Source organism: Silene latifolia, chromosome 9 (genome assembly GCF_048544455.1).
Source record: "Silene latifolia isolate original U9 population chromosome 9, ASM4854445v1, whole genome shotgun sequence".
In the NCBI taxonomy this organism is placed as follows: domain Eukaryota; kingdom Viridiplantae; phylum Streptophyta; class Magnoliopsida; order Caryophyllales; family Caryophyllaceae; genus Silene; species Silene latifolia.
In genome coordinates, this window is record NC_133534.1 from 204,530,311 (window position 1) to 204,541,560 (window position 11,250).

At 36.6% G+C, this 11,250-nt stretch overlaps 1 long non-coding RNA gene across 1 annotated transcript; it reads left to right on the forward strand.

Moving 5' to 3' along the window:
* Positions 1–729: 729 nt before the first annotated feature.
* On the forward strand, positions 730–2,214 carry LOC141598466 (uncharacterized). The gene is made up of 4 exons (XR_012523531.1): positions 730–798; positions 975–1,030; positions 1,325–1,450; positions 1,961–2,214. It is a non-coding gene; the product is annotated as an uncharacterized LOC141598466 (long non-coding RNA).
* The last annotated feature ends 9,036 nt before the right edge of the window (positions 2,215–11,250 follow it).

Consider the following 11,250-nt stretch of genomic DNA (forward strand, 5'->3'; position numbering starts at 1 on the left):
ATATTGTTACGATATTATTACGATATTGTGGCAATATTCGGTGTATAATATATATGTGCTACTTATGTAAATAATCTCTTGTTTATAGGCAAACAAGAGATTATTTACATAAGTAGCACATATATATTATACACCGAATATTGCCACAATATCGTAATAATATCGTAACAATATTATTCAATAGTTCCCGTGCTCCTATTTCCTTCCTCCCCGAAACCGATATAAAATTGATAAACAAGGATGACACACGCATATTCCGGTCACCGCCGATCGTCGGTCTCGCCTACCAACGGGTTACTCCAGCTTCCCACCACCATGTTGAATGCGTATTATGCCGTTCAATGTTACCGTATAACGCCGGCCGACCGCCAGTTCGTCATACGACTGCCGGAAACCTCAAATGGTCCGTTATCTGTGTTTGTAATCACTCCTCAAATGGTCGCCCATCTATACAATAATATTAAAAGGGTAAATTGAGTAGATCTTGCAATGCCACGTGGAGACATATATACTTACTTTAACAAGGGTTTAGGAGATAGTTGTTTAGCCGCGGGAAAAAAAGAATAAAAAAATAATATTCCGTATTAACTAACCCTTCATATTACTATGGTCATAATGTCAGATGTTGTGGAACAACAGAAACTCAAGAGCCCGCTCTCTTCATCTCCCTATTGACATTAGATACTCAATTAATATTTTGTCAGTTACATAAAATAAGTGAGTATTTATACAGATTTTGACCACTCTTCGTTTTGATCTCCAATCTCCATTTAGTTTCTAAAACAAGCCCTCATTCAGGTAAAACTCTTTGTACAACAATTTCATTTCTACTGTAATTTTACGAAGTAGTTTGAAGGTGACTTTTCTCTACAAAAGTACACAGTGTCAGAAATTTGGTATTTATAAGTTAAAGTAATATCGTATATTTCTCAAAGGCTTATCTTGATTTTTATACTGTTTGAATTTCTGTTTAGAGGTTGATGTATGGAAGGTGCTCGATGAAATTCCCCAAAGGAAACTAAAGTACAAGGTGATTTCTAATTTTCTAATATCTATATGAAATTATGCTTCGTATATTTTTGTGACTTGTTTTTAGTTTCTTTTTATTGATATTGTATAGCTTATGCTATCATGTAGCTTACTGTAATAAGTTGATGTATTTATTTGCAAATGTAAAACCAAGTTCACTAAATTCATGTTCAATTTAATTGATATGAATATATGATGAGTTATCCTTAAACCTATAATGACTTAATGAGTATTTGGAGTGTTCAGTGGAACAAATATTGCGGATTTGATCGTTTGGTTGATTTTATTTTTTCAGTGACGGGGTCCTCTACAATTGAAGTGAGCAAGAGAATAGTTCGAAATAAAGGAACTTCCTTCAATAACGTTGATAGAGGTGACGTCAACAGTCACGTATAGGCATCTCTCCTACTAGAGTCTAGAGGTGTTGTACTAACTGTCCTTTAACCTATTTCACAAAATCTCATTGAAGACGGCACGTATCCGTCACTTTGGAGTGACGGATACCATTTCCTCTCACAAATGACCCAAATAGAGGAGAGAGTGAAGCACATGGGGGTGCCCCCACCTTGTCCCTCCTATCCGTTTTGCGAGTGGCATTACCCGTCACTTGCTCCGACCCGTCTTCAGCAAGACTAACTGAACCTATTTTATGCTTCATATGATTTCACTTATTTTGTAGATTTTTAAAATGCAAATTTATATCCATGTCCAAGAATAAGACTTAGATCCCACTGATTTATTTATGTAGTGTCGTGAAATTTTCTTCATTTTCTTTTCTGTTTCAACTCCGCCATTATAGTTAAGGTAGTGTGTAATAATAATAAAAAAAAATATACCTATCTCCAGTGAAGTGTCATGAATTTTTGTTTGAGTGTGTTTTAGTAGAATTCCTAGCTTGAATGTCGTACTTTAATGTTCATCATTCGTGCAGAAGGATTCACAAATGGAGATCGACATCAACAACAATGCAGTTGGCTTCGTGCAGAAGGGCTCATAATTGGAGATTTACATTAACGACCATGGAGCTTCCTTCGTTATTCGATAGTTTAGTAGTTGAATGCATTTTGCCAATTGGCTTGATCATTATATTAATAGGTTTTAGGATCTCAAAAAAAAAAATATATATTAATAGGTTTTGACTTTTGAGTGTCAACCAGTAAAAAGACCTCTTTGGTTAGGCCACACTTACTCCGTATTATTAATTATGTTAAGGAGTATGTAATACAAAATTATTCCAGTAAGTGGATTATACATCTGATGTAGTATAGTTTTTGAGCATTAACATAAAGTTTTTTGAGTTTTAATATTAAGATTTTGAGTTTTATCATAAAGTTTTTGAGTTCATTTAAATATTAATCTCAAAAAGTTACATTATAACTCAAAAGAATTACATATAAGCTCAGAAAATTTTGATTTTTGAAGTCATAAAACTAAAATATAATTTATAAACTCTATAAAACTCAAAAAAAGACACAAAAACTCAAAAATTCATTAAGTGTGAGGTAGTACATCCGGTGTACAATTCTTTTTCTAAAATTATTTAGTGCTCTTGTAGATTTCTCATATTTTTTATTTCATGGTGGCTTATTCTCTTATTCAATGTCAATAGAACGTGCAAACTAAAGTATATGAAATTCCATAATAAATTGTGGTCAAAGCCCAAACAAATGTTTACTTATGAGTTAATATAAATTGGACATCATAAACGATCTCGTGAATTTCACGGGCTCCAAAACTAGTTCTAACTTTAAATTTACACAAAAACACAACTAATTTTCATTCAGTGAAGTTTTCGCAATTAAAAGCCTTGGCCTTTCTTTAGAAGTCAAAAGAGTGGTGGATAAAAATGAATAGTTTAAAGTGTAGAAGGTTTGAAAGAGATTTAGAAAGAAAATATTTGCTTTTTAAGGTAGAAAATTTTATGTCGAAGAAAGATTCTAAGGAAATATATGGTTTTAGATGAGCGGGAAAATAATCAACGTGAGATAGCCATGTGTCATTGATGATGCCAGTTGGTTCCTCTATTATACTTTTATATATAAAATATAGATATAGATAGATAGATAGGTTTTACGTAAGCTTATCAAGTACTTTTTATATACATTATATATATATATATATAAGGTATAACTATGGACTTATTAAAGCGTTAATGGGATTATACTACATAATAAAATCAGCCAAAATAAGACCACAAAACTATACATTCTTATTCATTAGAAACTAAAATAGAAATTGTGGTATAAGAATGTCTTCTGTGATGGAGTGCGGTAATACTTTCGCTGCTGAGCAAGAATAATCGTCGATCTCAAGGGTAGAATTAGGATCACGTTGCTATTCTGTTTCTTTGTTATTTGTTCGACAATTCCTGTCAAACACAGTCATCCACACGACAACAACAACAACAATACATCAATTCTATTCCGCTGCAAATCTATGCATTCCAATTTGTTTGTTCGAATACTACTTATTCTACATCAGATTATTACCTAACAAAAATCGTAAATCATGATCAAAATGTGTCACGAGTTCATGTTCCATGTCAAGTGACGTCCGGTTCCTTATGAATAAGAGACCTAACAAATACATACATGAGGTCAGAAGACCCCAGAGCGGCAAAGCCGTAAATTTAGAATTCAATGTATTCACAAAATGTGAGTGGTTAGTAACTAACACAAATAAAAGACGATTTGAAGCTACATAGCTGTATTCCTCCTGTAGGATGAAAATACAGGTTTGCAGTTGTCTCTCCATCTCCACTGCTCTTTTCTTGCTGAGGATCCACAGGAAATCAATAGTCAATTAGTCGTCACAAGTCATAACAAATTCAGTAACTTTTCTATATGACAGATATTAATATATGAGTTTTTTTGTCAAACACAACCTTTAAAAAAAAAATTCTTCCAAACACTACCTTTAACAAAAAAGTTTGTAAAACACAACCTTTAATAATTTTTTTGTTGCCAAACACGACTTTTTGGCTGAAGAACTTAACATTTTGCAATCGATGTTTGGGATAGCAAACGATGTCGGTTTGAGGTGTTCTTAGACTCGTTGGAAATGTGGAAATACAAGCTTTCCATGGGTTATCAACACGATGGTCAAAAGTGTCCTTATGTGGGGTCTATTGTTGTGTAAAGTAAGGCTGGTCGAAGAGATTAGCGAATGGTCGGGGATTTTTAGTGGGTCTTTTAAAGAGGTTATGATGCTTTATTTGGTCTGAAAATTGGTGTGTGGGTAGCGGGGAGTGTGTGGTAGGCCGTAGTTGTGTTGTTTTTTGTGGTTGTTGGTTACAAGTGGTGGTTCGAGGGGAGTTAATTTAAAGGTAAAAAACATTCAAAAGAATGTCAAAGTAGGATTTCTTTTTTTGTGAGTCAATTCACTCACCTCAAATCAACACTTACAACAAACAACTACAAAAAACAACACAACTATGGCTTACCTTACACTCCCCGCTACCTACATACCAATTTTCAAACCAAACAAAGCATCATAACCTCTTTAAAAGACCCACTAAAAATCCCCGACCATTCGCTAATCTCTCCGACCAGCCTTACTTTACACAACAATAGACCCTACATAAGGACACTTTTGACCATCGTGTTGATAATCCCTGGAAAGCTTGTATTTCCACCTTTCCAACGAGTCTAAGAACACCTCAAACCGATATCGTTTGCTATCCCAAACATCGATTGAAAGTTACCCCATTGCAAAATGTTAAGTCCTTCAGCCAAAAAGTCGTGTTCGGCAACAAAAAATTTATTAGAATTTGTGTTTTACAAACTTTTTTTTAAAGGCGGTGTTTGGAATTTTTTTTTTTAAAGGTTATGTTTGACAAAAAAAACCCTTAATATATTCACAAATTCTCATCATTGTAAACGAACACTATTCGTCTATAGTTATAGAGGGATAGTGTCCCTCTCACAAATTAAAGTGGGTAATACAAGTGGGTGGAAAATGGATATCCCCATTTGCACTACCCACTTTAATTTGTTAGAGGGACACTATCCGTCTATAACTATAGGCGGATAGTTTCCGTCTATAAGTATATCCGTTGTAAGCTTGTGACGGTTAAATATCACCCACATGGATAGATAAACAAAAAAATAGAATGGATAGGAAATCACAAATGACTTATTTTTATCATCCCATTAAAATTTTATTTGACCCGTTTCAAGCTTGTGACGGATATCATCCTTTACCAATCAGAATTTGTGTTTGTATCAAGTTGCATAACTTTAACATATCTAGATTCTTCGTCAACTTGTCCCATAAAACCTTCAACTTTAGGGACCCACTTCTTGAGTCAACTAGTCTACCAAGTCTTTCAAACGATAATATATTTGTGATTCAACTCTCTTAATCATTAATTTGTTTCAAAGTCATTAATTTTCTGCAATGTGAAAATACAAAACATTTAATTACTAAATTCCATAATTTATTTTCACAGTACAATTTTTATTCATTACATTACATTTTGTCTCCTTCTTTCCTTACTTACCCCTGGGAAAAAAAACTTGCAATTCAAACGCATAGTACATGGTTCAACATCCACCCACCCAATTCCAACCACCGCCACCGTACAAAAACCCGTTGGTTCTCTCAATTATTCTTACGGGAAACAAAGACTAATATAATTGTTGAAAAAGAGAGTTTGCCCACCAACGTGGGACAAACAAAGAACCAAAAAATGGTCTTCCACTTTTTTAAGGCATCACTGCCAACAATAATCGTCGATCTCAAGGATAGAATTAGGATCACGTTACTATTCTGTTTCTTTGTTATTTGTTCGACAATTCCTGTCAAACACAACCATCCACACGACAACAACAACAATACATCAATTCTATTCCGCTGCAAATCTATACATTCCAATTTGTTCGTTCGAATACTACTTATTCTACATCAGATTATTACCTAACAAAAATCGTAAATCATGTTCAAAATGTGTCACGAGTTCATGTTCCATGTCAAGTGACGTCCGGTTCCTTATGAATAATAAGAGACCTAACAAATACATACATGAGGTCAGAAGACCTCAGAGCGGCAAAGCCGTAAATTTAGAATTCAATGTATTTACAAAATGTGAGTGGTTAGTAACTAACACAAATAAAAGACGATTTGAAGCTACATAGCTGTATTCCTCCTGCACAAATTCTTGTTTTAGACGGACATTTTTGGTCTTATTTATCAGACGGATAAAATGTTGCCATTTTTTAAGAAAATGTAACCAATTAATTCACAAAATATTATGACTAGAGGCGTCATTTTTTACCCTGAAAATAATGTGAACAATAATGATAACATGTTATCAAAAAATAACAACATTTTATTGTAAAATGATGACATGTTACCCGTCTTATTTCAGACCAAAAGCAATGATCTTAAGAAAAACGGACCGTTCGTCCCGTAGGATGAAATACAGGTTTGCAGTTGTCTCTCCACTGTTCTTTTCTTGCTGAGGATCCACAGGAAATCAATAGTCAATTAGTCGTCACAAGTAGACCTGGCAAAACGGGTCAACGGGTCGGGTTCGGGTCGGGCCAATTCGGGTCGGGTCAATTCGGGTTTCTCGTTGAGTTCGGGTTAATTCGGGTCGGGACGGGTCTTTTCGGGTTTCGGGTCTATTTCGGGTTTGTTGTCGGGTCTGTTTCGGGTCAAGCGGGTTGGGTCATTTTGGGTCGGGTCATTTTCGGGTCAATGAATAATAGAGAAATAGTCATTTCAAGTCTTTTCGGTTCAATTAGAGTTATATTTTGTCGGGTCATTTTCGGGTTTAGTGGTTGGATCGGGTCATTTCGGGTCGGGCAAGACGGTCAAGGAAGTTCGGGTCATGTCCGGGTCGGGTCGGGTCAATTCGGGTTTTCGGGTCACATTCGGGTGATGTAGTTCGGGTCACTTCGGGTCTCGGGTCAGCTTTTTCGGGTCGGGTCAATCGGGTCGGGTTGCTTTTGCCAGGTCTAGTCACAAGTCATAACAAATTCAGTAACTTTTCCCTATGATGGATATTAATATATTCACAAATTCTCATCATCGTAAACGAACACTATTCGTCTATAGTTATAGAGGATAGTGTCCCTCTTACAAATTTTCCATCCACTTGCACTACCTATTTTAATCTGTGAGAGGGACACTATCCGTCTAAAACTATAGGCGGATAGTTTCCGTCTATGATGAGACAGACGATATATCCGTTGTAAGTTTGTGACGGGTTAAATATCACCCACATGGGTAGATAAACCAAAAAGTAAAATGGATAGAAAATCGCAAATGACTTATTTTTATCCTCTCATTTAAATTTTATTTGACTCGTCTCAAGCTTGTTTTATCATCCTTCACCAATGAGAATTTGTGTTTGTATCAAGTTGCATAACTTTAACATATCTAGATTCAATCTTCGTCAACTTGTCCCATAAAACTTTCAACTTTAGGGACCCACTTCTTGAGTCAACTAGTCTACCAAGTCTTTCAAACGATAATAATGTATTCTATACTATCATGATTAGAGCTGGCAAGTCTGATCCGACCCGAGTGACCCGATCCGAACCCGAGCAAATCCGACCCGACCCGAATCTGAAAATACTGTGACCCGAAACCGACTTGATGACGACCCGCAACCCGACACGACCCGATTATCAGTGACCCGAACCCGACCCAGACCCGACCCGATATTGACCCGACCCGATACTGACCCGATTAAATTGATGACCCGACAATTATTAAGCTTAATTTTGATCAAAATGAAAGTGATTTTGTGTTTAGATTGATATGTTTGACTTAGTAATGAATTAATTAAACCAAATAATAGGTTAAAAACTAAATTTAATGGTAAAAAATTATAGTAATGCGATTAACTTACCGGACCCAATAATGACCCGACCCAAATCCGACCCGACCCGACACATCATTTGACCCGAAATGACCCGACCCGATAATGACCCAAACCCGACCCGACTCGACCCGAAAGGGTATGCTGACCCGATATGACCCGAACCCGATATAACCCGACCCGACGTGACCCGACCCAAACCCGACCCGACTGACCCGATTGCCACCTCTCATTGAAGTATCGGGTATGCTGACCCGATATGACCCGAACCCGATACTACCAACTAACGGAATATATATTTGTGATCACAAATTCTCATTGAAGAAATGACATATCCGTCACAAGCTGAAAACGGATACCATTTTACCTCACAGTGTACCCACTTTTTCTCTCTCTGCAACACTATTCATGTGGTCCCCTTTCTCCACTAACCCATTTTGTTCCCATTTTATCTCACAAAATATCCGTCACAAATGGTAACCCGTCACAAGGGAGACCAATTGATTTGTGATTCAACTCTCTTAAAGACCTGGCAAACGGGTCAACCGGGCCGGGTTCGGGTCGGGCCGGTTTGGGTCGGGTCATTTTGGGTTTCTCAAATTTTCGGGTTAGTTCGGATCGGGTCAGTTCATTTCGGGTTACGGGTCTATTTCGGGTTTGTTGGTCGGGTGTGTTTCGGGTCAAGCGGGTCGGGTTAATTCGGGTCAGGTCATTTTCGGGTCAAAGATTAAGAGAAGAGAGACATTTCAAGTCTATTAGGGTCAATTAAAGTTATATTTTGTCGGGTCATTTTCGGGTTGAGTGGTTTCGGATTGGTCATTTCGGTCGGGTCATTACGGGTCCATGAAAGCTCGGGTCATTTTCGGGTCGGGTCGGGTCACTTCGGGCTTCGGGTGTCATTCGGGTTCAGCAATTCGGGTCAATTTCGGGTCTCGGGTCATCCTTTTCGGGTCGGGTCAATCGGGTCGGGTTGATTTTGCCAGGTCTACTCTTAATCATTAATTTGTTTTCAAGTCATTAATTTTCTACAATGTGAAAATACAAAACATTTAACCATTAAATCTCATAATTTATTTTTGCAGTACAATTTTTACTCATTACACTACATTTTGTCTACTTCTTTCCTTACTTATCCTTGGGAAAAAAACTTGCAATACAAACGCATAGTACATGGTTAAACATCCACCCATCCAATTCCAACCACCGCCACCGTACACTCCCACCGCCGGATCACCTCCTAATCCCCACTGGCTGGCTGCCCGCCCTCCCCCTCCGGCGAACACCTTTTAGCCATATTCATCGACAATTCATTGTGTAACTGCTAGCATTGAAACCATGGATCTACTTAACAATCCACCATCAACCGCCTAATTTTTCCAATTGATTACAGAACAAATCATCATCCAATTGCTCAAACATGATTACTGACCCAATATGTTACACATCCAATTGCTTTACATAATAATCTGGGTTTGTCTTAATCATCACTAATTTCTCAATTAGTTGGTTTCTATAATTTTTATTTATTAAGTTAATGATTCGGTGGGAATTTTTTTCATCAAGTTTGATATAGGTTATACTCCCTCCGACCCAGACGAAAGGTAACATGGTGAAAAATGGGTTATTTAAGAAAAGAGGTAAAAAGGAGGGGCAAAGATGGAAACATTGGTGAGTGGGCCACATGGGTAGTGGGTATTATTAAATGGGTTTATGTGAGTTAAATAAGGAGTTAGTGGGTGGGACACATGATGGCATTTGTGTAAATATGAGGAGGGTATAAGGATTATATTGTCCAAAAATATGCCATTTATAGTATGTTACCTTTGGTATGGTTCGTCCATTTTAGGTAAGTGTTACCTTTGGTCTGGGTCGGAGGGAGTATGAGATTGGGAGGAAAAAAAGTAAGAGCAAGAATAGGGGTGGGGCAATGTGAGGGGTATAATGGTCAATGATATACTGCGATGAGTAAAATATGTACTGCAAAAGTCAATATCCTCAAATCTAAATGGAGAAATATCTTATCTTACATTGAGTACACAAAATCTCATTGAAGACAGGCACTATTCGTCACAAGCTGAAGACGGATAGTGCCCCTCTCACAAGATGCAAGTGGCAATATGCATGGATGCTCCATTTTCCCTCCCACTTTGCCAACCCACTTGCTTTATTGTGAGAGGTCTTCAGCTTATATCCGTCACAAGCAAGACGCTTTGCATTGAGTATATAGTAGAACGTTAATACAATAACACCGGAAAGGAAATGAAAGCTACCACGTACCTATTGTTCAGAATATATTCATCTTAATTACTCCGTGTGTATTAGATTAAAACATCGCTCATTTTATGAGTCATCTGTTTTTAATAGTATAGTACAGTGAGCTTGTTCATTGAACCTAAAATGAGTAAAAGACGTTACACAAAATTCTCAAAACATGTGAGTTCATAAGTTGGTGTTTAGTGGCCACTTGCACACTGCTTTGCTACTTTGGATTGAATCACATCATTATCCCTTGTAGAAAAAAAAAAGACTGAAAACAAGTAAGAAACACTCTCAATTTCGGCCGACTTTCAATTTAACTCAAACACAAATTCTTGTTTCACACTTTTTGTCTTATTTTTCAGACGGGCATATGTGATCATTTTATAGTTAAATGTAACCATAATGGTATAGGCAGTGTTACAGTTTATGGTAACTGGTTTTCAATAGATGTCACATTTAACTGTAAAATGGTTACAAAATCCCGTCTTATTATTTCAGACCAAAAAGGCCCGTCTGAAGCAAGACGCACTATCAAAAGTAAACCCACGCTCTTTGTCCTTAGTTCATACTTCATACTTCATACACTAACAGTAAGACCTTACAAACCCAACTACATACGATAATTAATCACTGTATCAAATGCTCCTGCCTATTTCAATATAACCAGCCAAATGTAACCATTCTTCTTTCCATGTATAAAACGCAAAACATAGTTCTGTATCATATATATAGATCGCTATTCATAATTTACTACTCCCTCCGTCCCGGTCATTTGTTATCTATTTCTATTTTGGGGTTTATCAGTGAATTGTTATCTATTTCTATTTTTAGTAAGTTTTATATGTAAAAACAAGTGTGCAAGTGGATGGAATAATACTATTATACTACTTTGTTAGACATCCACTAGTATTTCCTTGATCTTTGTGATAAATACAATAGATAACAAATGACCGAGACGGAGGGAATACAATTTAGTTAGCCACTTTTACTTATTCAATCATACTCAAAAGTCAAAGAATAACCAAATTTCAAACTCCGTCTAAAATGACAATAGACACCACTTACTAAATAGTACGGAGTACTCCATATTATATTATAAATAGGGGATAGGGTGTGATCAGCGAATTCAACCC